At 34.1% G+C, this 24,356-nt stretch overlaps 28 non-coding genes across 28 annotated transcripts; all 28 read right to left on the bottom strand.

The window, feature by feature from the left end:
* Positions 1-1,082: 1,082 nt before the first annotated feature.
* Positions 1,083-1,155, bottom strand: TRNAK-UUU (transfer RNA lysine (anticodon UUU)). The gene has a single exon. It is a non-coding gene; the product is annotated as a tRNA-Lys (tRNA).
* Positions 1,156-1,733: 578 nt separating this feature from the next.
* Positions 1,734-1,806, bottom strand: TRNAK-UUU (transfer RNA lysine (anticodon UUU)). The gene has a single exon. It is a non-coding gene; the product is annotated as a tRNA-Lys (tRNA).
* Positions 1,807-2,385: 579 nt separating this feature from the next.
* Positions 2,386-2,458, bottom strand: TRNAK-UUU (transfer RNA lysine (anticodon UUU)). Its single transcript has one exon. It is a non-coding gene; the product is annotated as a tRNA-Lys (tRNA).
* A 581-nt stretch (positions 2,459-3,039) lies between these two features.
* TRNAK-UUU (transfer RNA lysine (anticodon UUU)) lies at positions 3,040-3,112 on the bottom strand. Its single transcript has one exon. It is a non-coding gene; the product is annotated as a tRNA-Lys (tRNA).
* Positions 3,113-3,690: 578 nt separating this feature from the next.
* TRNAK-UUU (transfer RNA lysine (anticodon UUU)) lies at positions 3,691-3,763 on the bottom strand. The gene has a single exon. It is a non-coding gene; the product is annotated as a tRNA-Lys (tRNA).
* A 579-nt stretch (positions 3,764-4,342) lies between these two features.
* TRNAK-UUU (transfer RNA lysine (anticodon UUU)) lies at positions 4,343-4,415 on the bottom strand. Its single transcript has one exon. It is a non-coding gene; the product is annotated as a tRNA-Lys (tRNA).
* A 578-nt stretch (positions 4,416-4,993) lies between these two features.
* On the bottom strand, positions 4,994-5,066 carry TRNAK-UUU (transfer RNA lysine (anticodon UUU)). The gene has a single exon. It is a non-coding gene; the product is annotated as a tRNA-Lys (tRNA).
* A 1,233-nt stretch (positions 5,067-6,299) lies between these two features.
* Positions 6,300-6,372, bottom strand: TRNAK-UUU (transfer RNA lysine (anticodon UUU)). The gene has a single exon. It is a non-coding gene; the product is annotated as a tRNA-Lys (tRNA).
* Positions 6,373-6,950: 578 nt separating this feature from the next.
* Positions 6,951-7,023, bottom strand: TRNAK-UUU (transfer RNA lysine (anticodon UUU)). The gene has a single exon. It is a non-coding gene; the product is annotated as a tRNA-Lys (tRNA).
* A 1,231-nt stretch (positions 7,024-8,254) lies between these two features.
* On the bottom strand, positions 8,255-8,327 carry TRNAK-UUU (transfer RNA lysine (anticodon UUU)). The gene has a single exon. It is a non-coding gene; the product is annotated as a tRNA-Lys (tRNA).
* Positions 8,328-8,905: 578 nt separating this feature from the next.
* TRNAK-UUU (transfer RNA lysine (anticodon UUU)) lies at positions 8,906-8,978 on the bottom strand. The gene has a single exon. It is a non-coding gene; the product is annotated as a tRNA-Lys (tRNA).
* A 579-nt stretch (positions 8,979-9,557) lies between these two features.
* On the bottom strand, positions 9,558-9,630 carry TRNAK-UUU (transfer RNA lysine (anticodon UUU)). Its single transcript has one exon. It is a non-coding gene; the product is annotated as a tRNA-Lys (tRNA).
* Positions 9,631-10,208: 578 nt separating this feature from the next.
* Positions 10,209-10,281, bottom strand: TRNAK-UUU (transfer RNA lysine (anticodon UUU)). Its single transcript has one exon. It is a non-coding gene; the product is annotated as a tRNA-Lys (tRNA).
* Positions 10,282-11,511: 1,230 nt separating this feature from the next.
* Positions 11,512-11,584, bottom strand: TRNAK-UUU (transfer RNA lysine (anticodon UUU)). Its single transcript has one exon. It is a non-coding gene; the product is annotated as a tRNA-Lys (tRNA).
* A 579-nt stretch (positions 11,585-12,163) lies between these two features.
* On the bottom strand, positions 12,164-12,236 carry TRNAK-UUU (transfer RNA lysine (anticodon UUU)). The gene has a single exon. It is a non-coding gene; the product is annotated as a tRNA-Lys (tRNA).
* A 579-nt stretch (positions 12,237-12,815) lies between these two features.
* TRNAK-UUU (transfer RNA lysine (anticodon UUU)) lies at positions 12,816-12,888 on the bottom strand. The gene has a single exon. It is a non-coding gene; the product is annotated as a tRNA-Lys (tRNA).
* Positions 12,889-13,469: 581 nt separating this feature from the next.
* Positions 13,470-13,542, bottom strand: TRNAK-UUU (transfer RNA lysine (anticodon UUU)). The gene has a single exon. It is a non-coding gene; the product is annotated as a tRNA-Lys (tRNA).
* Positions 13,543-14,120: 578 nt separating this feature from the next.
* Positions 14,121-14,193, bottom strand: TRNAK-UUU (transfer RNA lysine (anticodon UUU)). Its single transcript has one exon. It is a non-coding gene; the product is annotated as a tRNA-Lys (tRNA).
* A 1,882-nt stretch (positions 14,194-16,075) lies between these two features.
* TRNAK-UUU (transfer RNA lysine (anticodon UUU)) lies at positions 16,076-16,148 on the bottom strand. Its single transcript has one exon. It is a non-coding gene; the product is annotated as a tRNA-Lys (tRNA).
* Positions 16,149-17,379: 1,231 nt separating this feature from the next.
* On the bottom strand, positions 17,380-17,452 carry TRNAK-UUU (transfer RNA lysine (anticodon UUU)). Its single transcript has one exon. It is a non-coding gene; the product is annotated as a tRNA-Lys (tRNA).
* Positions 17,453-18,031: 579 nt separating this feature from the next.
* On the bottom strand, positions 18,032-18,104 carry TRNAK-UUU (transfer RNA lysine (anticodon UUU)). Its single transcript has one exon. It is a non-coding gene; the product is annotated as a tRNA-Lys (tRNA).
* Positions 18,105-18,683: 579 nt separating this feature from the next.
* TRNAK-UUU (transfer RNA lysine (anticodon UUU)) lies at positions 18,684-18,756 on the bottom strand. Its single transcript has one exon. It is a non-coding gene; the product is annotated as a tRNA-Lys (tRNA).
* A 1,232-nt stretch (positions 18,757-19,988) lies between these two features.
* On the bottom strand, positions 19,989-20,061 carry TRNAK-UUU (transfer RNA lysine (anticodon UUU)). The gene has a single exon. It is a non-coding gene; the product is annotated as a tRNA-Lys (tRNA).
* A 579-nt stretch (positions 20,062-20,640) lies between these two features.
* Positions 20,641-20,713, bottom strand: TRNAK-UUU (transfer RNA lysine (anticodon UUU)). Its single transcript has one exon. It is a non-coding gene; the product is annotated as a tRNA-Lys (tRNA).
* A 579-nt stretch (positions 20,714-21,292) lies between these two features.
* Positions 21,293-21,365, bottom strand: TRNAK-UUU (transfer RNA lysine (anticodon UUU)). The gene has a single exon. It is a non-coding gene; the product is annotated as a tRNA-Lys (tRNA).
* Positions 21,366-22,597: 1,232 nt separating this feature from the next.
* TRNAK-UUU (transfer RNA lysine (anticodon UUU)) lies at positions 22,598-22,670 on the bottom strand. The gene has a single exon. It is a non-coding gene; the product is annotated as a tRNA-Lys (tRNA).
* A 579-nt stretch (positions 22,671-23,249) lies between these two features.
* Positions 23,250-23,322, bottom strand: TRNAK-UUU (transfer RNA lysine (anticodon UUU)). The gene has a single exon. It is a non-coding gene; the product is annotated as a tRNA-Lys (tRNA).
* A 579-nt stretch (positions 23,323-23,901) lies between these two features.
* On the bottom strand, positions 23,902-23,974 carry TRNAK-UUU (transfer RNA lysine (anticodon UUU)). Its single transcript has one exon. It is a non-coding gene; the product is annotated as a tRNA-Lys (tRNA).
* Positions 23,975-24,356: the final 382 nt, after the last annotated feature.

The following is a 24,356-nucleotide window of genomic DNA, read 5'->3' as shown; positions in this document are numbered from 1 at the left end:
ATATTTTAGTTTCCTCTGTGTTTAAGTTGTAAATCCTTAGATGCTTTAAGTATCACCTCACTTCAATAATCACATTCAATTATTTTTGTCAAAGAGGTTTGATTTATTACTTGTCTAATTTAATCACTGTGTGCCTATCAAAGAAGGATGGATTTGAGTTCCTGATGAAACAAAGTCTTTAGAACTGACATGTAGTGATACTACTTTGTGATGACTATATTACTAGATGCCAATAATGTGTGCCTATTGAAGAGTGATAAAGTCCATTCTTAATATTCTAAAGAATCTCTCCAATCTATACACCATCCCATTGAATAATGAACATAATCAGCATCAACAATTAAAAGATGGCTGCCTGCAGGAATGGATAATTTTAAACTCTGCAAAATTGTCCACTTCACAAACAAAAACACCATTGTTTAAAAGACACTCGCCTGAACAGGGACTTGAACCATGGACCCTCAGATTAAAAGTCTGATGCTCTACCGACTGCGCTATCCAGGCTCTGAGCGCTGAAGTTGCCATATTGGAAACTGCTCAAATATATAAAACATGACAATTTGCTGTGCAATTACAAAAAATGTGGAAAAATATATGTGTTACTGCAATCATGAACTGAAAGACTTGGCTTGTAGGGTCTCTTGATGAAATATATTTTAGTTTCCTCTGTGTTTAAGATGTAAATCCTTAGATTCGTTAAGTATCACCTAACTTCAATAATCACATTCAATTATTTTTGTCAAAGAGGTTTGATTTATTACTTGTCTAATTTAATCACTGTGTGCCTATCAAAGAAGGATGGATTTGAGTTCCTGATGAAATAAAGTCTTTAGAACTGACATGTAGCGATACTACTTTGTGATGATTATATTACTAGATGCCAATAATGTGTGCCTATTGAAGAGTGATAAAGTCCATTCTTAATATTCTACAGAATCTTTCCAATCTATTCACCTTCCCATTGAATAATGAACATAATCAGCATCAACAATTAATAGATGGCTGCCTGCAGGAATGGATAATTTTAAACTCTGCAAAATTGTCCATTTCACAAACAAAAACACCATTGTTTAAAAGACACTCGCCTGAACAGGGATTTGAACCCTGGACCCTCCGATTAAAAGTCTGATGCTCTACCGACTGAGCTATCCAGGCTCTGAGCGCTGAAGTTGCCATATTGGAAACTGCTCAAATATATAAAACATGACAATTTGCTGTGCAATTACAAAAAATGTGGAAAAATATATGTGTTACTGCAATCATGAACTGAAAGACTTGGCTTGTAGGGTCTCTTGATGAAATATATTTTAGTTTCCTCTGTGTTTAAGTTGTAAATCCTTAGATGCTTTAAGTATCACCTCACTTCAATAATCACATTCAATTATTTTTGTCAAAGAGGATTGATTTATTACTTGTCTAATTTAATCACTGTGTGCCTATCAAAGAAGGATGGATTTGAGTTCCTGATGAAACAAAGTCTTTAGAACTGACATGTAGTGATACTACTTTGTGATGACTATATTACTAGATGCCAATAATGTGTGCCTATTGAAGAGTGATAAAGTCCATTCTTAATATTCTAAAGAATCTCTCCAATCTATACACCTTCCCATTGAATAATGAACATAATCAGCGTCAACAATTAAAAGATGGCTGCCTGCAGGAATGGATGATTTTAAACTCTGCAAAATTGTCCACTTCACAAACAAAAACACCATTGTTTAATAGACACTCGCCTGAATAGGGACTTGAAACCTGGACCCTCAGATTAAAAGTCTGATGCTCTACCGACTGAGCTATCCAGGCTCTGAGCACTGAAGTTGCCATATTGGAAACTGCTCGAAATATATAATACATGACAATTTGCTGTGCAATTACAAAAAATGTGGAAAAATATATGTGTTACTGCTATCATGAACTGAAGGACTTGGCTTGTAGGGTCTCTTGATGAAATATATTTTAGTTTCCTCTGTGTTTAAGATGTAAATCATTAGATTCGTTAAGTATCACCTAACTTTAATAATCACATTCAATTATTTTTGTCAAAGAGGTTTGATTTATTACTTGTCTAATTTAATCACTGTGTGCCTATCAAAGAAGGATGGATTTGAGTTCCTGATGAAATAAAGTCTTTAGAACTGACATGTAGCGATACTACTTTGTGATGATTATAGTACTAGATGCCAATAATATGTGCCTATTGAAGAGTGATAAAGTCCATTCTTAATATTCTACAGAATCTTTCCAATCTATACACCTTCCCATTGATTAATGAACATAATCAGCATCAACAATTAAAAGATGGCTGCCTACAGGAATGGATAATTTTAAACTCTGCAAAATTATCCATTTCACAAACAAAAACATTATTGTTTAAAAGACACTCGCATGAACAGGGACTTGAACCCTGGACCCTCAGATTAAAAGTCTGATGCTTTACCGACTGAGCTATCCAGGCTCGGAGTGCTGTAGATGCCATATTGGAAACTGCTCAAAATATATAAAACATGACAATTTGCTGTGCAATTACAAAAAATGTGGAAAAATATATATGTGTTACTGCAATCATGAACTGAAAGACTTGGCTTGTAGGGTCTCTTGATTAAATATATTTTAGTTTCCGCTGTGTTTAAGTTGTAAATCCTTAGATGCTTTAAGTATCACCTCACTTCAATAATCACATTCAATTATTTTTGTCAAAGAGGTTTGATTTATTACTTGTCTAATTTAATCACTGTGTGCCTATCAAAGAAGGATGGATTTGAGTTCCTGATGAAACAAAGTCTTTAGAACTGACATGTAGTGATACTACTTTGTGATGACTATATTACTAGATGCCAATAATGTGTGCCTATTGAAGAGTGATAAAGTCCATTCTTAATATTCTAAAGAATCTCTCCAATCTATACACCTTCCCATTGAATAATGAACATAATCAGCATCAACAATTAAAAGATGGCTGCCTGCAGGAATGGATAATTTTAAACTCTGCAAAATTGTCCACTTCACAAACAAAAACACCATTGTTTAAAAGACACTCGCCTGAACAGGGACTTGAACCCTGGACCCTCAGATTAAAAGTCTGATGCTCTACCGACTGAGCTATCCAGGCTCTGAGCGCTGAAGTTGCAATAGTGGAAACTGCTCAAATATATAAAACATGACAATTTGCTGTGCAATTACAAAAAATGTGGAAAAATATATGTGTTACTGCAATCATGAACTGAAAGACTTGGCTTGTAGGGTCTCTTGATGAAATATATTTTAGTTTCCTCTGTGTTTAAGATGTAAATCCTTAGATTCGTTAAGTATCACCTAACTTCAATAATCACATTCAATTATTTTTGTCAAAGAGGTTTGATTTATTACTTGTCTAATTTAATCACTGTGTGCCTATCAAAGAAGGATGGATTTGAGTTCCTGATGAAATAAAGTCTTTAGAACTGACATGTAGCGATACTACTTTGTGATGATTATATTACTAGATGCCAATAATGTGTGCCTATTGAAGAGTGATAAAGTCCATTCTTAATATTCTACAGAATCTTTCCAATCTATTCACCTTCCCATTGAATAATGAACATAATCAGCATCAACAATTAATAGATGGCTGCCTGCAGGAATGGATAATTTTAAACTCTGCAAAATTGTCCATTTCACAAACAAAAACACCATTGTTTAAAAGACACTCGCCTGAACAGGGATTTGAACCCTGGACCCTCCGATTAAAAGTCTGATGCTCTACCGACTGAGCTATCCAGGCTCTGAGTGCTGAAGTTGCCATATTGGAAACTGCTTGAAATATATAAAACATGACAATTTGCTGTGCAAATACAAAAAATGTGGATAAATATATGTGTTACTGCAATCATGAACTGAAAGACTTGGCTTGTAGGGTCTCTTGATGAAATATATTTTAGTTTCCTCTGTGTTTAAGATGTAAATCCTTAGATTCGTTAAGTATCACCTCACTTCAATAATCACATTCAATTATTTTTGTCAAAGAGGATTGATTTATTACTTGTCTAATTTAATCACTGTGTGCCTATCAAAGAAGGATGGATTTGAGTTCCTGATGAAATAAAGTCTTTAAAACTGACATGTAGCGATACTACTTTGTGATGATTATATTACTAGATGCCAATAATGTGTGCCTATTGAAGAGTGAGAAAGTCCATTCTTAATATTCTACAGAATCTTTCCAATCTATACACCTTCCCATTGAATAATGAAAATAATCAGCATCAACAATTAAAAGATGGCTGCCTGCAGGAATGGATAATTTTAAACTCTGCAAAATTGTCCATTTCACAAACAAAAACACCATTGTTTAAAAGACACTCGCCTAAACAGGGACTTGAACCCTGGACCCTCCGATTAAAAGTCTGATGCTCTACCGACTGAGCTATCCAGGCTCTGAGCGCTGAAGTTGCCATATTGGAAACTGCTCAAATATATAAAACATGACAATTTGCTGTGCAATTACAAAAAATGTGGAAAAATATATGTGTTACTGCAATCATGAACTGAAAGACTTGGCTTGTAGGGTCTCTTGATGAAATATATTTTAGTTTCCTCTGTGTTTAAGTTGTAAATCCTTAGATGCTTTAAGTATCACCTCACTTCAATAATCACATTCAATTATTTTTGTCAAAGAGGATTGATTTATTACTTGTCTAATTTAATCACTGTGTGCCTATCAAAGAAGGATGGATTTGAGTTCCTGATGAAACAAAGTCTTTAGAACTGACATGTAGTGATACTACTTTGTGATGACTATATTACTAGATGCCAATAATGTGTGCCTATTGAAGAGTGATAAAGTCCATTCTTAATATTCTAAAGAATCTCTCCAATCTATACACCTTCCCATTGAATAATGAACATAATCAGCGTCAACAATTAAAAGATGGCTGCCTGCAGGAATGGATGATTTTAAACTCTGCAAAATTGTCCACTTCACAAACAAAAACACCATTGTTTAATAGACACTCGCCTGAATAGGGACTTGAAACCTGGACCCTCAGATTAAAAGTCTGATGCTCTACCGACTGAGCTATCCAGGCTCTGAGCACTGAAGTTGCCATATTGGAAACTGCTCGAAATATATAATACATGACAATTTGCTGTGCAATTACAAAAAATGTGGAAAAATATATGTGTTACTGCTATCATGAACTGAAGGACTTGGCTTGTAGGGTCTCTTGATGAAATATATTTTAGTTTCCTCTGTGTTTAAGATGTAAATCATTAGATTCGTTAAGTATCACCTAACTTTAATAATCACATTCAATTATTTTTGTCAAAGAGGTTTGATTTATTACTTGTCTAATTTAATCACTGTGTGCCTATCAAAGAAGGATGGATTTGAGTTCCTGATGAAATAAAGTCTTTAGAACTGACATGTAGCGATACTACTTTGTGATGATTATAGTACTAGATGCCAATAATATGTGCCTATTGAAGAGTGATAAAGTCCATTCTTAATATTCTACAGAATCTTTCCAATCTATACACCTTCCCATTGATTAATGAACATAATCAGCATCAACAATTAAAAGATGGCTGCCTACAGGAATGGATAATTTTAAACTCTGCAAAATTATCCATTTCACAAACAAAAACATTATTGTTTAAAAGACACTCGCATGAACAGGGACTTGAACCCTGGACCCTCAGATTAAAAGTCTGATGCTTTACCGACTGAGCTATCCAGCCTCGGAGTGCTGTAGATGCCATATTGGAAACTGCTCAAAATATATAAAACATGACAATTTGCTGTGCAATTACAAAAAATGTGGAAAAATATATATGTGTTACTGCAATCATGAACTGAAAGACTTGGCTTGTAGGGTCTCTTGATTAAATATATTTTAGTTTCCGCTGTGTTTAAGTTGTAAATCCTTAGATGCTTTAAGTATCACCTCACTTCAATAATCACATTCAATTATTTTTGTCAAAGAGGTTTGATTTATTACTTGTCTAATTTAATCACTGTGTGCCTATCAAAGAAGGATGGATTTGAGTTCCTGATGAAACAAAGTCTTTAGAACTGACATGTAGTGATACTACTTTGTGATGACTATATTACTAGATGCCAATAATGTGTGCCTATTGAAGAGTGATAAAGTCCATTCTTAATATTCTAAAGAATCTCTCCAATCTATACACCTTCCCATTGAATAATGAACATAATCAGCATCAACAATTAAAAGATGGCTGCCTGCAGGAATGGATAATTTTAAACTCTGCAAAATTGTCCACTTCACAAACAAAAACACCATTGTTTAAAAGACACTCGCCTGAACAGGGACTTGAACCCTGGACCCTCAGATTAAAAGTCTGATGCTCTACCGACTGAGCTATCCAGGCTCTGAGCGCTGAAGTTGCAATAGTGGAAACTGCTCAAATATATAAAACATGACAATTTGCTGTGCAATTACAAAAAATGTGGAAAAATATATGTGTTACTGCAATCATGAACTGAAAGACTTGGCTTGTAGGGTCTCTTGATGAAATATATTTTAGTTTCCTCTGTGTTTAAGATGTAAATCCTTAGATTCGTTAAGTATCACCTAACTTCAATAATCACATTCAATTATTTTTGTCAAAGAGGTTTGATTTATTACTTGTCTAATTTAATCACTGTGTGCCTATCAAAGAAGGATGGATTTGAGTTCCTGATGAAATAAAGTCTTTAGAACTGACATGTAGCGATACTACTTTGTGATGATTATATTACTAGATGCCAATAATGTGTGCCTATTGAAGAGTGATAAAGTCCATTCTTAATATTCTACAGAATCTTTCCAATCTATTCACCTTCCCATTGAATAATGAACATAATCAGCATCAACAATTAATAGATGGCTGCCTGCAGGAATGGATAATTTTAAACTCTGCAAAATTGTCCATTTCACAAACAAAAACACCATTGTTTAAAAGACACTCGCCTGAACAGGGATTTGAACCCTGGACCCTCCGATTAAAAGTCTGATGCTCTACCGACTGAGCTATCCAGGCTCTGAGTGCTGAAGTTGCCATATTGGAAACTGCTTGAAATATATAAAACATGACAATTTGCTGTGCAAATACAAAAAATGTGGATAAATATATGTGTTACTGCAATCATGAACTGAAAGACTTGGCTTGTAGGGTCTCTTGATGAAATATATTTTAGTTTCCTCTGTGTTTAAGATGTAAATCCTTAGATTCGTTAAGTATCACCTCACTTCAATAATCACATTCAATTATTTTTGTCAAAGAGGATTGATTTATTACTTGTCTAATTTAATCACTGTGTGCCTATCAAAGAAGGATGGATTTGAGTTCCTGATGAAATAAAGTCTTTAAAACTGACATGTAGCGATACTACTTTGTGATGATTATATTACTAGATGCCAATAATGTGTGCCTATTGAAGAGTGAGAAAGTCCATTCTTAATATTCTACAGAATCTTTCCAATCTATACACCTTCCCATTGAATAATGAAAATAATCAGCATCAACAATTAAAAGATGGCTGCCTGCAGGAATGGATAATTTTAAACTCTGCAAAATTGTCCATTTCACAAACAAAAACACCATTGTTTAAAAGACACTCGCCTGAACAGGGACTTGAACCCTGGACCCTCAGATTAAAAGTCTGATGCTCTACCGACTGAGTTATCCTGGCTCTGAGTGCTGAAGTTGCCATATTGGAAACTGCTCGAAATATATAAAACATGACAATTTGCTGTGCAATTACAAAAAATGTGGAAAAATATATGTGTTACTGCAATCATGAACTGAAAGACTTGGCTTGTAGGGTCTCTTGATGAAATATATTTTAGTTTACTCTGTGTTTAAGATGTAAATCCTTAGATTCGTTAAGTATTACCTTACTTCAATAATCACATTCAATTATTTTTGTCAAAGAGGTTTGATTTATTACTTGTCTAATTTAATCACTGTGTGCCTATCAAAGAAGGATGGATTTGAGTTCCTGATGAAATAAAGTCTTTAGAACTGACATGTAGCGATACTACTTTGTGATGATTATATTACTAGATGCCAATAATGTGTGCCTATTGAAGAGTGATAAAGTCCATTCTTAATATTCTACAGAATCTTTCCAATCTATTCACCTTCCCATTGATTAATGAACATAATCAGCATCAACAATTAAAAGATGGCTGCCTACAGGAATGGATAATTTTAAACTCTGCAAAATTGTCCATTTCACAAACAAAAACACCATTGTTTAAAAGACACTCGCATGAACAGGGACTTGAACCCTGGACCCTCAGATTAAAAGTCTGATGCTCTTCCGACTGAGCTATCCAGGCTCTGAGTGCTGTAGTTGCCATATTGGAAACTGCTCAAATATATAAAACATGACAATTTGCTGTGCAATTACAAAAAATGTGGAAAAATATATGTGTTACTGCAATCATGAACTGAAAGACTTGGCTTGTAGGGTCTCTTGATGAAATATATTTTAGTTTCCTCTGTGTTTAAGTTGTAAATCCTTAGATGCTTTAAGTATCACCTCACTTCAATAATCACATTCAATTATTTTTGTCAAAGAGGTTTGATTTATTACTTGTCTAATTTAATCACTGTGTGCCTATCAAAGAAGGATGGATTTGAGTTCCTGATGAAATAAAGTCTTTAGAACTGACATGTAGCGATACTACTTTGTGATGATTATATTACTAGATGCCAATAATGTGTGCCTATTGAAGAGTGATAAAGTCCATTCTTAATATTCTACAGAATCTTTCCAATCTATTCACCTTCCCATTGAATAATGAACATAATCAGCATCAACAATTAATAGATGGCTGCCTGCAGGAATGGATAATTTTAAACTCTGCAAAATTGTCCATTTCACAAACAAAAACACCATTGTTTAAAAGACACTCGCCTGAACAGGGACTTGAACCCTGGACCCTCCGATTAAAAGTCTGATGCTCTACCGACTAAGCTATCCAGGCGCTGAGTGCTGAAGTTGCCATATTGGAAACTGCTTGAAATATATAAAACATGACAATTTGCTGTGCAAATACAAAAAATGTGGATAAATATATGTGTTACTGCAATCATGAACTGAAAGACTTGGCTTGTAGGATCTCTTGATGAAATATATTTTAGTTTCCTCTGTGTTTAAGATGTAAATCCTTAGATTCGTTAAGTATCACCTCACTTAAATAATCACATTCAATTATTTTTGTCAAAGAGGATTGATTTATTACTTGTCTAATTTAATCACTGTGTGCCTATCAAAGAAGGATGGATTTGAGTTCCTGATGAAATAAAGTATTTAGAACTGACATGTAGCGATACTACTTTGTGATGATTATATTACTAGATGCCAATAATGTGTGCCTATTGAAGAGTGATAAAGTCCATTCTTAATATTCTACAGAATCTTTCCAATCTATTCACCTTCCCATTGATTAATGAACATAATCAGCATCAACAATTAAAAGATGGCTGCCTACAGGAATGGATAATTTTAAACTCTGCAAAATTGTCCATTTCACAAACAAAAACACCATTGTTTAAAAGACACTCGCATGAACAGGGACTTGAACCCTGGACCCTCAGATTAAAAGTCTGATGCTCTTCCGACTGAGCTATCCAGGCTCTGAGTGCTGTAGTTGCCATATTGGAAACTGCTCAAATATATAAAACATGACAATTTGCTGTGCAATTACAAAAAATGTGGAAAAATATATGTGTTACTGCAATCATGAACTGAAAGACTTGGCTTGTAGGGTCTCTTGATGAAATATATTTTAGTTTCCTCTGTGTTTAAGTTGTAAATCCTTAGATGCTTTAAGTATCACCTCACTTCAATAATCACATTCAATTATTTTTGTCAAAGAGGTTTGATTTATTACTTGTCTAATTTAATCACTGTGTGCCTATCAAAGAAGGATGGATTTGAGTTCCTGATGAAATAAAGTCTTTAGAACTGACATGTAGCGATACTACTTTGTGATGATTATATTACTAGATGCCAATAATGTGTGCCTATTGAAGAGTGATAAAGTCCATTCTTAATATTCTACAGAATCTTTCCAATCTATTCACCTTCCCATTGAATAATGAACATAATCAGCATCAACAATTAATAGATGGCTGCCTGCAGGAATGGATAATTTTAAACTCTGCAAAATTGTCCATTTCACAAACAAAAACACCATTGTTTAAAAGACACTCGCCTGAACAGGGACTTGAACCCTGGACCCTCCGATTAAAAGTCTGATGCTCTACCGACTGAGCTATCCAGGCGCTGAGTGCTGAAGTTGCCATATTGGAAACTGCTTGAAATATATAAAACATGACAATTTGCTGTGCAAATACAAAAAATGTGGATAAATATATGTGTTACTGCAATCATGAACTGAAAGACTTGGCTTGTAGGGTCTCTTGATGAAATATATTTTAGTTTCCTCTGTGTTTAAGATGTAAATCCTTAGATTCGTTAAGTATCACCTTACTTCAATAATCACATTCAATTATTTTTGTCAAAGAGGTTTGATTTATTACTTGTCTAATTTAATCACTGTGTGCCTATCAAAGAAGGATGGATTTGAGTTCCTGATGAAATAAAGTCTTTAGAACTGACATGTAGCGATACTACTTTGTGATGATTATATTACTAGATGCCAATAATGTGTGCCTATTGAAGAGTGATAAAGTCCATTCTTAATATTCTACAGAATCTTTCCAATCTATTCACCTTCCCATTGATTAATGAACATAATCAGCATCAACAATTAAAAGATGGCTGCCTACAGGAATGGATAATTTTAAACTCTGCAAAATTATCCATTTCACAAACAAAAACATTATTGTTTAAAAGACACTCGCATGAACAGGGACTTGAACCCTGGACCCTTAGATTAAAAGTCTGATGCTCTTCTGACTGAGCTATCCAGGATCTGAGTGCTGTAGGTGCCATATTGGAAACTGCTCAAATATATAAAACATGACAATTTGCTGTGCAATTACAAAAAATGTGGAAAAATATATGTGTTACTGCAATCATGAACTGAAAGACTTGGCTTGTAGGGTCTCTTGATGAAATATATTTTAGTTTCCTCTGTGTTTAAGTTGTAAATCCTTAGATGCTTTAAGTATCACCTCACTTCAATAATCACATTCAATTATTTTTGTCAAAAAGGTTTGATTTATTACTTGTCTAATTTAATCACTGTGTGCCTATCAAAGAAGGATGGATTTGAGTTCCTGATGAAACAAAGTCTTTAGAACTGACATGTAGTGATACTACTTTGTGATGACTATATTACTAGATGCCAATAATGTGTGCCTATTGAAGAGTGATAAAGTCCATTCTTAATATTCTACAGAATCTTTCCAATCTATTCACCTTCCCATTGAATAATGAACATAATCAGCATCAACAATTAAAAGATGGCTGCCTGCAGAAATGGATCATTTTAAACTCTGCAAAATTGTCCATTTCACAAACAAAAACACCATTGTTTAAAAGACACTCGCCTGAACAGGGACTTGAACCCTGGACCCTCAGATTAAAAGTCTGATGCTGTACCGAATGAGCTATCCAGGCTCTGAGCAGTGAAGTTGCCATATTGGAAACTGCTCGAAATATATAAAACATGACAATTTGCTGTGCAATTACAAAAAATGTGGAAAAATATATGTGTTACTGCAATCATGAACTGAAAGACTTGGCTTGTAGGGTATCTTGATGAAATATATTTTAGTTTCCTCTGTGTTTAAGTTGTAAATCCTTAGATGCTTTAAGTATCACCTCACTTCAATAATCACATTCAATTATTTTTGTCAAAGAGGATTGATTTATTACTTGTCTAATTTAATCACTGTGTGCCTATCAAAGAAGGATGGATTTGAGTTCCTGATGAAACAAAGTCTTTAGAACTGACATGTAGTGATACTACTTTGTGATGACTATATTACTAGATGCCAATAATGTGTGCCTATTGAAGAGTGATAAAGTCCATTCTTAAAATTCTAAAGAATCTCTCCAATCTATACACCTTCCCATTGAATAATGAACATAATCAGCGTCAACAATTAAAAGATGGCTGCCTGCAGGAATGGATGATTTTAAACTCTGCAAAATTGTCCACTTCACAAACAAAAACACCATTGTTTAAAAGACACTCGCCTGAACAGGGACTTGAAACCTGGACCCTCAGATTAAAAGTCTGATGCTCTACCGACTGAGCTATCCAGGCTCTGAGCGCTGAAGTTGCCATATTGGAAACTGCTCGAAATATATAATACATGACAATTTGCTGTGCAATTACAAAAAATGTGGAAAAATATATGTGTTACTGCTATCATGAACTGAAGGACTTGGCTTGTAGGGTCTCTTGATGAAATATATTTTAGTTTCCTCTGTGTTTAAGATGTAAATCCTTAGATTCGTTAAGTATCACCTTACTTTAATAATCACATTCAATTATTTTTGTCAAAGAGGTTTGATTTATTACTTGTCTAATTTAATCACTGTGTGCCTATCAAAGAAGGATGGATTTGAGTTCCTGATGAAATAAAGTCTTTAGAACTGACATGTAGCGATACTACTTTGTGATGATTATAGTACTAGATGCCAATAATATGTGCCTATTGAAGAGTGATAAAGTCCATTCTTAATATTCTACAGAATCTTTCCAATCTATACACCTTCCCATTGATTACTGAACATAATCAGCATCAACAATTAAAAGATGGCTGCCTACAGGAATGGATAATTTTAAACTCTGCAAAATTATCCATTTCACAAACAAAAACATTATTGTTTAAAAGACACTCGCATGAACAGGGACTTGAACCCTGGACCCTCAGATTAAAAGTCTGATGCTCTACCGACTGAGCTATCCAGGCTCTGAGTGCTGTGGTTGCCATATTGGAAACTGCTCAAAATATATAAAACATGACAATTTGCTGTGCAATTACAAAAAATGTGGAAAAATATATATGTGTTACTGCAATCATGAACTGAAAGACTTGGCTTGTAGGGTCTCTTGATTAAATATATTTTAGTTTCCTCTGTGTTTAAGTTGTAAATCCTTAGATGCTTTAAGTATCACCTCACTTCAATAATCACATTCAATTATTTTTGTCAAAGAGGTTTGATTTATTACTTGTCTAATTTAATCACTGTGTGCCTATCAAAGAAGGATGGATTTGAGTTCCTGATGAAACAAAGTCTTTAGAACTGACATGTAGTGATACTACTTTGTGATGACTATATTACTAGATGCCAATAATGTGTGCCTATTGAAGAGTGATAAAGTCCATTCTTAATATTCTAAAGAATCTCTCCAATCTATACACCTTCCCATTGAATAATGAACATAATCAGCATCAACAATTAAAAGATGGCTGCCTGCAGGAATGGATAATTTTAAACTCTGCAAAATTGTCCACTTCACAAACAAAAACACCATTGTTTAAAAGACACTCGCCTGAACAGGGACTTGAACCCTGGACCCTCAGATTAAAAGTCTGATGCTCTACCGACTGAGCTATCCAGGCTCTGAGCGCTGAAGTTGCAATAGTGGAAACTGCTCAAATATATAAAACATGACAATTTGCTGTGCAATTACAAAAAATGTGGAAAAATATATGTGTTACTGCAATCATGAACTGAAAGACTTGGCTTGTAGGGTCTCTTGATGAAATATATTTTAGTTTCCTCTGTGTTTAAGATGTAAATCCTTAGATTCGTTAAGTATCACCTAACTTCAATAATCACATTCAATTATTTTTGTCAAAGAGGTTTGATTTATTACTTGTCTAATTTAATCACTGTGTGCCTATCAAAGAAGGATGGATTTGAGTTCCTGATGAAATAAAGTCTTTAGAACTGACATGTAGCGATACTACTTTGTGATGATTATATTACTAGATGCCAATAATGTGTGCCTATTGAAGAGTGATAAAGTCCATTCTTAATATTCTACAGAATCTTTCCAATCTATTCACCTTCCCATTGAATAATGAACATAATCAGCATCAACAATTAATAGATGGCTGCCTGCAGGAATGGATAATTTTAAACTCTGCAAAATTGTCCATTTCACAAACAAAAACACCATTGTTTAAAAGACACTCGCCTGAACAGGGATTTGAACCCTGGACCCTCCGATTAAAAGTCTGATGCTCTACCGACTGAGCTATCCAGGCTCTGAGTGTTGAAGTTGCCATATTGGAAACTGCTTGAAATATATAAAACATGACAATTTGCTGTGCAAATACAAAAAATGTGGATAAATATATGTGTTACTGCAATCATGAACTGAAAGACTTGGCTTGTAGGGTCTCTTGATGAAATATATTTTAGTTTCCTCTGTGTTTAAGATGTAAATCCTTAGATTCGTTAAGTATCACCTCACTTCAATAATCACATTCAATTATTTTTGTCAAAGAGGATTGATTTATTACTTGTCTAATTTAATCACTGTGTGCCTATCAAAGAAGGATGGATTTGAGTTCCTGATGAAATAAAGTCTTTAAAACTGACATGTAGCGATACTACTTTGTGATGATTATATTACTAGATGCCAATAATGTGTGCCTATTGAAGAGTGAGAAAGTCCATTCTTAATATTCTACAGAATCTTTCCAATCTATACACCTTCCCATTGAATAATGAAAATAATCAGCATCAACAATTAAAAGATGGCTGCCTGCAGGAATGGATAATTTTAAACTCTGCAAAATTGTCCATTTCACAAACAAAAACACCATTGTTTAAAAGACACTCGCCTGAACAGGGACTTGAACCCTGGACCCTCAGATTAAAAGTCTGATGCTCTACCGACTGAGTTATCCTGGCTCTGAGTGCTGAAGTTGCCATATTGGAAACTGCTCGAAATATATAAAACATGACAATTTGCTGTGCAATTACAAAAAATGTGGAAAAATATATGTGTTACTGCAATCATGAACTGAAAGACTTGGCTTGTAGGGTCTCTTGATGAAATATATTTTAGTTTACTCTGTGTTTAAGATGTAAATCCTTAGATTCGTTAAGTATTACCTTACTTCAATAATCACATTCAATTATTTTTGTCAAAGAGGTTTGATTTATTACTTGTCTAATTTAATCACTGTGTGCCTATCAAAGAAGGATGGATTTGAGTTCCTGATGAAATAAAGTCTTTAGAACTGACATGTAGCGATACTACTTTGTGATGATTATATTACTAGATGCCAATAATGTGTGCCTATTGAAGAGTGATAAAGTCCATTCTTAATATTCTACAGAATCTTTCCAATCTATTCACCTTCCCATTGATTAATGAACATAATCAGCATCAACAATTAAAAGATGGCTGCCTACAGGAATGGATAATTTTAAACTTTGCAAAATTGTCCATTTCACAAACAAAAACACCATTGTTTAAAAGACACTCGCATGAACAGGGACTTGAACCCTGGACCCTCATATTAAAAGTCTGATGCTCTACCGACTGAGCTATCCAGGCTCTGAGCGCTGAAGTTGCCATATTGGAAACTGCTCAAATATATAAAACATGACAATTTGCTGTGCAATTACAAAAAATGTGGAAAAATATATGTGTTACTGCAATCATGAACTGAAAGACTTGGCTTGTAGGGTATCTTGATGAAATATATTTTAGTTTCCTCTGTGTTTAAGTTGTAAATCCTTAGATGCTTTAAGTATCACCTCACTTCAATAATCACATTCAATTATTTTTGTCAAAGAGGATTGATTTATTACTTGTCTAATTTAATCACTGTGTGCCTATCAAAGAAGGATGGATTTGAGTTCCTGATGAAACAAAGTCTTTAGAACTGACATGTAGTGATACTACTTTGTGATGACTATATTACTAGATGCCAATAATGTGTGCCTATTGAAGAGTGATAAAGTCCATTCTTAATATTCTAAAGAATCTCTCCAATCTATACACCTTCCCATTGAATAATGAACATAATCAGCGTCAACAATTAAAAGATGGCTGCCTGCAGGAATGGATGATTTTAAACTCTGCAAAATTGTCCACTTCACAAACAAAAACACCATTGTTTAAAAGACACTCGCCTGAACAGGGACTTGAAACCTGGACCCTCAGATTAAAAGTCTGATGCTCTACCGACTGAGCTATCCAGGCTCTGAGCACTGAAATTGCCATATTGGAAAGTGCTCGAAATATATAATACATGACAATTTGCTGTGCAATTACAAAAAATGTGGAAAAATATATGTGTTACTGCTATCATGAACTGAAGGACTTGGCTTGTAGGGTCTCTTGATGAAATATATTTTAGTTTCCTCTGTGTTTAAGATGTAAATCCTTAGATTCATTAAGTATCACCTTACTTTAATAATCACATTCAATTATTTTTGTCAAAGAGGTTTGATTTATTACTTGTCTAATTTAATCACTGTGTGCCTATCAAAGAAGGATGGATTTGAGTTCCTGATGAAATAAAGTCTTTAGAACTGACATGTAGCGATACTACTTTGTGATGATTATAGTACTAGATGCCAATAATGTGTGCCTATTGAAGAGTGATAAAGTCCATTCTTAATATTCTATAGAATCTTTCCAATCTATACACCTTCCCATTGATTAATGAACATAATCAGCATCAACAATTAAAAGATGGCTGCCTGCAGGAATGGATAATTTTAAACTATGCAAAATTGTCCATTTCACAAACAAAAACACCATTGTTTAAAAGACACTCGCCTGAACAGGGACTTGAACCCTGGACCCTCAGATTAAAAGTCTGATGCTCTACCGACTGAGTTATCCTGGCTCTGAGTGCTGAAGTTGCCATATTGGAAACTGCTCGAAATATATAAAACATGACAATTTGCTGTGCAGTTACAAAAAATGTGGAAAAATATATGTGTTACTGCAATCATGAACTGAAAGACTTGGCTTGTAGGGTCTCTTGATGAAATATATTTTAGTTTACTCTGTGTTTAAGATGTAAATCCTTAGATTCGTTAAGTATCACCTTACTTCAATAATCACATTCAATTATTTTTGTCAAAGAGGTTTGATTTATTACTTGTCTAATTTAATCACTGTGTGCCTATCAAAGAAGGATGGATTTGAGTTCCTGATGAAATAAAGTCTTTAGAACTGACATGTAGCGATACTACTTTGTGATGATTATATTACTAGATGCCAATAATGTGTGCCTATTGAAGAGTGATAAAGTCCATTCTTAATATTCTACAGAATCTTTCCAATCTATTCACCTTCCCATTGATTAATGAACATAATCAGCATCAACAATTAAAAGATGGCTGCCTACAGGAATGGATAATTTTAAACTCTGCAAAATTGTCCATTTCACAAACAAAAACACCATTGTTTAAAAGACACTCGCCTTAACAGGGACTTGAACCCTGGACCCTCAGATTAAAAGTCTGATGCTCTACCGACTGAGCTATCCAGGCTCTGAGCAGTGAAGTTGCCATATTGGAAACTGCTCGAAATATATAAAACATGACAATTTGCTGTGCAATTACAAAAAATGTGGAAAAATATATGTGTTACTGCAATCATGAACTGAAAGACTTGGCTTGTAGGGTATCTTGATGAAATATATTTTAGTTTCCTCTGTGTTTAAGTTGTAAATCCTTAGATGCTTTAAGTATCACCTCACTTCAATAATCACATTCAATTATTTTTGTCAAAGAGGATTGATTTATTACTTGTCTAATTTAATCACTGTGTGCCTATCAAAGAAGGATGGATTTGAGTTCCTGATGAAACAAAGTCTTTAGAACTGACATGTAGTGATACTACTTTGTGATGACTATATTACTAGATGCCAATAATGTGTGCCTATTGAATAGTGATAAAGTCCATTCTTAATATTCTAAAGAATCTCTCCAATCTATACACCTTCCCATTGAATAATGAACATAATCAGCGTCAACAATTAAAAGATGGCTGCCTGCAGGAATGGATGATTTTAAACTCTGCAAAATTGTCCACTTCACAAACAAAAACACCATTGTTTAAAAGACACTCGCCTGAACAGGGACTTGAAACCTGGACCCTCAGATTAAAAGTCTGATGCTCTACCGACTGAGCTATCCAGGCTCTGAGCACTGAAGTTGCCATATTGGAAACTGCTCGAAATATATAATACATGACAATTTGCTGTGCAATTACAAAAAATGTGGAAAAATATATGTGTTACTGCTATCATGAACTGAAGGACTTGGCTTGTAGGGTCTCTTGATGAAATATATTTTAGTTTCCTCTGTGTTTAAGATGTAAATCCTTTGATTCGTTAAGTATCACCTTACTTTAATAATCACATTCAATTATTTTTGTCAAAGAGGTTTGATTTATTACTTGTCTAATTTAATCACTGTGTGCCTATCAAAGAAGGATGGATTTGAGTTCCTGATGAAATAAAGTCTTTAGAACTGACATGTAGCGATACTACTTTGTGATGATTATAGTACTAGATGCCAATAATGTGTGCCTATTGAAGAGTGATAAAGTCCATTCTTAATATTCTACAGAATCTTTCCAATCTATACACCTTCCCATTGATTAATGAACATAATCAGCATCAACAATTAAAAGATGGCTGCCTACAGGAATGGATAATTTTAAACTCTGCAAAATTATCCATTTCACAAACAAAAACATTATTGTTTAAAAGACACTTGCATGAACAGGGACTTGAACCCTGGACCATCAGATTAAAAGTCTGATGCTCTACCGACTGAGCTATCCAGGCTCTGAGTGCTGTAGTTGCCATATTGGAAACTGCTCAAAATATATAAAACATGACAATTTGCTGTGCAATTACAAAAAATGTGGAAAAATATATATGTTTTACTGCAATCATGAACTGAAAGACTTGGCTTGTAGGGTCTCTTGATTAAATATATTTTAGTTTCCTCTGTGTTTAAGTTGTAAATCCTTAGATGCTTTAAGTATCACCTCACTTCAATAATCACATTCAATTATTTTTGTCAAAGAGGTTTGATTTATTACTTGTCTAATTTAATCACTGTGTGCCTATCAAAGAAGGATGGATTTGAGTTCCTGATGAAACAAAGTCTTTAGAACTGACATGTAGTGATACTACTTTGTGATGACTATATTACTAGATGCCAATAATGTGTGCCTATTGAAGAGTGATAAAGTCCATTCTTAATATTCTAAAGAATCTCTCCAATCTATACACCTTCCCATTGAATAATGAACATAATCAGCATCAACAATTAAAAGATGGCTGCCTACAGGAATGGATAATTTTAAACTCTGCAAAATTATCCATTTCACAAACAAAAACATTATTGTTTAAAAGACACTCGCATGAACAGGGACTTGAACCCTGGACCCTCAGATTAAAAGTCTGATGCTCTACCGACTGAGCTATCCAGGATCGGAGTGCTGTAGTTGCCATATTGGAAACTGCTCAAATATATAAAACATGACAATTTGCTGTGCAATTACAAAAAATGTGGAAAAATATATGTGTTACTGCAATCATGAACTGAAAGACTTGGCTTGTAGGGTCTCTTGATGAAATATATTTTAGTTTCCTCTGTGTTTAAGATGTAAATCCTTAGATTCGTTAAGTATCACCTAACTTCAATAATCACATTCAATTATTTTTGTCAAAGAGGTTTGATTTATTACTTGTCTAATTTAATCACTGTGTGCCTATCAAAGAAGGATGGATTTGAGTTCCTGATGAAACAAAGTCTTTAGAACTGACATGTAGTGATACTACTTTGTGATGACTATATTACTAGATGCCAATAATGTGTGCCTATTGAAGAGTGATAAAGTCCATTCTTAATATTCTACAGAATCTTTCCAATCTATTCACCTTCCCATTGAATAATGAACATAATCAGCATCAACAATTAAAAGATGGCTGCCTGCAGAAATGGATCATTTTAAACTCTGCAAAATTGTCCATTTCACAAACAAAAACACCATTGTTTAAAAGACACTCGCCTGAATAGGGACTTGAACCCTGGACCCTCAGATTAAAAGTCTGATGCTCTACCGACTGAGCTATCCAGGCTCTGAGCAGTGAAGTTGCCATATTGGAAACTGCTCGAAATATATAAAACATGACAATTTGCTGTGCAATTACAAAAAATGTGGAAAAATATATGTGTTACTGCAATCATGAACTGAAAGACTTGGCTTGTAGGGTATCTTGATGAAATATATTTTAGTTTCCTCTGTGTTTAAGTTGTAAATCCTTAGATGCTTTAAGTATCACCTCACTTCAATAATCACATTCAATTATTTTTGTCAAAGAGGATTGATTTATTACTTGTCTAATTTAATCACTGTGTGCCTATCAAAGAAGGATGGATTTGAGTTCCTGATGAAACAAAGTCTTTAGAACTGACATGTAGTGATACTACTTTGTGATGACTATATTACTAGATGCCAATAATGTGTGCCTATTGAATAGTGATAAAGTCCATTCTTAATATTCTAAAGAATCTCTCCAATCTATACACCTTCCCATTGAATAATGAACATAATCAGCGTCAACAATTAAAAGATGGCTGCCTGCAGGAATGGATGATTTTAAACTCTGCAAAATTGTCCACTTCACAAACAAAAACACCATTGTTTAAAAGACACTCGCCTGAACAGGGACTTGAAACCTGGACCCTCAGATTAAAAGTCTGATGCTCTACCGACTGAGCTATCCAGGTTCTGAGCACTGAAGTTGCCATATTGGAAACTGCTCGAAATATATAATACATGACAATTTGCTGTGCAATTACAAAAAATGTGGAAAAATATATGTGTTACTGCTATCATGAACTGAAGGACTTGGCTTGTAGGGTCTCTTGATGAAATATATTTTAGTTTCCTCTGTGTTTAAGATGTAAATCCTTTGATTCGTTAAGTATCACCTTACTTTAATAATCACATTCAATTATTTTTGTCAAAGAGGTTTGATTTATTACTTGTCTAATTTAATCACTGTGTGCCTATCAAAGAAGGATGGATTTGAGTTCCTGATGAAATAAAGTCTTTAGAACTGACATGTAGCGATACTACTTTGTGATGATTATAGTACTAGATGCCAATAATGTGTGCCTATTGAAGAGTGATAAAGTCCATTCTTAATATTCTACAGAATCTTTCCAATCTATACACCTTCCCATTGATTAATGAACATAATCAGCATCAACAATTAAAAGATGGCTGCCTACAGGAATGGATAATTTTAAACTCTGCAAAATTATCCATTTCACAAACAAAAACATTATTGTTTAAAAGACACTTGCATGAACAGGGACTTGAACCCTGGACCATCAGATTAAAAGTCTGATGCTCTACCGACTGAGCTATCCAGGCTCTGAGTGCTGTAGTTGCCATATTGGAAACTGCTCCAAATATATAAAACATGACAATTTGCTGTGCAATTACAAAAAATGTGGAAAAATATATATGTTTTACTGCAATCATGAACTGAAAGACTTGGCTTGTAGGGTCTCTTGATTAAATATATTTTAGTTTCCTCTGTGTTTAAGTTGTAAATCCTTAGATGCTTTAAGTATCACCTCACTTCAATAATCACATTCAATTATTTTTGTCAAAGAGGTTTGATTTATTACTTGTCTAATTTAATCACTGTGTGCCTATCAAAGAAGGATGGATTTGAGTTCCTGATGAAACAAAGTCTTTAGAACTGACATGTAGTGATACTACTTTGTGATGACTATATTACTAGATGCCAATAATGTGTGCCTATTGAAGAGTGATAAAGTCCATTCTTAATATTCTAAAGAATCTCTCCAATCTATACACCTTCCCATTGAATAATGAACATAATCAGCATCAACAATTAAAAGATGGCTGCCTACAGGAATGGATAATTTTAAACTCTGCAAAATTATCCATTTCACAAACAAAAACATTATTGTTTAAAAGACACTCGCATGAACAGGGACTTGAACCCTGGACCCTCAGATTAAAAGTCTGATGCTCTACCGACTGAGCTATCCAGGATCGGAGTGCTGTAGTTGCCATATTGGAAACTGCTCAAATATATAAAACATGACAATTTGCTGTGCAATTACAAAAAATGTGGAAAAATATATGTGTTACTGCAATCATGAACTGAAAGACTTGGCTTGTAGGGTCTCTTGATGAAATATATTTTAGTTTCCTCTGTGTTTAAGATGTAAATCCTTAGATTCGTTAAGTATCACCTAACTTCAATAATCACATTCAATTATTTTTGTCAAAGAGGTTTGATTTATTACTTGTCTAATTTAATCACTGTGTGCCTATCAAAGAAGGATGGATTTGAGTTCCTGATGAAACAAAGTCTTTAGAACTGACATGTAGTGATACTACTTTGTGATGACTATATTACTAGATGCCAATAATGTGTGCCTATTGAAGAGTGATAAAGTCCATTCTTAATATTCTACAGAATCTTTCCAATCTATTCACCTTCCCATTGAATAATGAACATAATCAGCATCAACAATTAAAAGATGGCTGCCTGCAGAAATGGATCATTTTAAACTCTGCAAAATTGTCCATTTCACAAACAAAAACACCATTGTTTAAAAGACACTCGCCTGAATAGGGACTTGAACCCTGGACCCTCAGATTAAAAGTCTGATGCTCTACCGACTGAGCTATCCAGGCTCTGAGCAGTGAAGTTGCCATATTGGAAACTGCTCGAAATATATAAAACATGACAATTTGCTGTGCAATTACAAAAAATGTGGAAAAATATATGTGTTACTGCAATCATGAACTGAAAGACTTGGCTTGTAGGGTATCTTGATGAAATATATTTTAGTTTCCTCTGTGTTTAAGTTGTAAATCCTTAGATGCTTTAAGTATCACCTCACTTCAATAATCACATTCAATTATTTTTGTCAAAGAGGATTGATTTATTACTTGTCTAATTTAATCACTGTGTGCCTATCAAAGAAGGATGGATTTGAGTTCCTGATGAAACAAAGTCTTTAGAACTGACATGTAGTGATACTACTTTGTGATGACTATATTATTAGATGCCAATAATGTGTGCCTATTGAATAGTGATAAAGTCCATTCTTAATATTCTAAAGAATCTCTCCAATCTATACACCTTCCCATTGAATAATGAACATAATCAGCGTCAACAATTAAAAGATGGCTGCCTGCAGGAATGGATGATTTTAAACTCTGCAAAATTGTCCACTTCACAAACAAAAACACCATTGTTTAAAAGACACTCGCCTGAACAGGGACTTGAAACCTGGACCCTCAGATTAAAAGTCTGATGCTCTACCGACTGAGCTATCCAGGCTCTGAGCACTGAAGTTGCCATATTGGAAACTGCTCGAAATATATAATACATGACAATTTGCTGTGCAATTACAAAAAATGTGGAAAAATATATGTGTTACTGCTATCATGAACTGAAGGACTTGGCTTGTAGGGTCTCTTGATGAAATATATTTTAGTTTCCTCTGTGTTTAAGATGTAAATCCTTAGATTCGTTAAGTATCACCTTACTTTAATAATCACATTCAATTATTTTTGTCAAAGAGGTTTGATTTATTACTTGTCTAATTTAATCACTGTGTGCCTATCAAAGAAGGATGGATTTGAGTTCCTGATGAAATAAAGTCTTTAGAACTGACATGTAGCGATACTACTTTGTGATGATTATAGTACTAGATGCCAATAATGTGTGCCTATTGAAGAGTGATAAAGTCCATTCTTAATATTCTACAGAATCTTTCCAATCTATACACCTTCCCATTGATTAATGAACATAATCAGCATCAACAATTAAAAGATGGCTGCCTACAGGAATGGATAATTTTAAACTCTGCAAAATTATCCATTTCACAAACAAAAACATTATTGTTTAAAAGACACTTGCATGAACAGGGACTTGAACCCTGGACCATCAGATTAAAAGTCTGATGCTCTACCGACTGAGCTATCCAGGCTCTGAGTGCTGTAGTTGCCATATTGGAAACTGCTCAAAATATATAAAACATGACAATTTGCTGTGCAATTACAAAAAATGTGGAAAAATATATATGTGTTACTGCAATCATGAACTGAAAGACTTGGCTTGTAGGGTCTCTTGATTAAATATATTTTAGTTTCCTCTGTGTTTAAGTTGTAAATCCTTAGATGCTTTAAGTATCACCTCACTTCAATAATCACATTCAATTATTTTTGTCAAAGAGGTTTGATTTATTACTTGTCTAATTTAATCACTGTGTGCCTATCAAAGAAGGATGGATTTGAGTTCCTGATGAAACAAAGTCTTTAGAACTGACATGTAGTGATACTACTTTGTGATGACTATATTACTAGATGCCA

This window comes from Pseudophryne corroboree, chromosome 1, assembly GCF_028390025.1.
Source record: "Pseudophryne corroboree isolate aPseCor3 chromosome 1, aPseCor3.hap2, whole genome shotgun sequence".
Taxonomy (NCBI): Eukaryota; Metazoa; Chordata; class Amphibia; order Anura; family Myobatrachidae; genus Pseudophryne; species Pseudophryne corroboree.
Note: the sequence above shows the minus strand (reverse complement) of the source record. Positions and strands in the feature narration are given on the sequence as shown.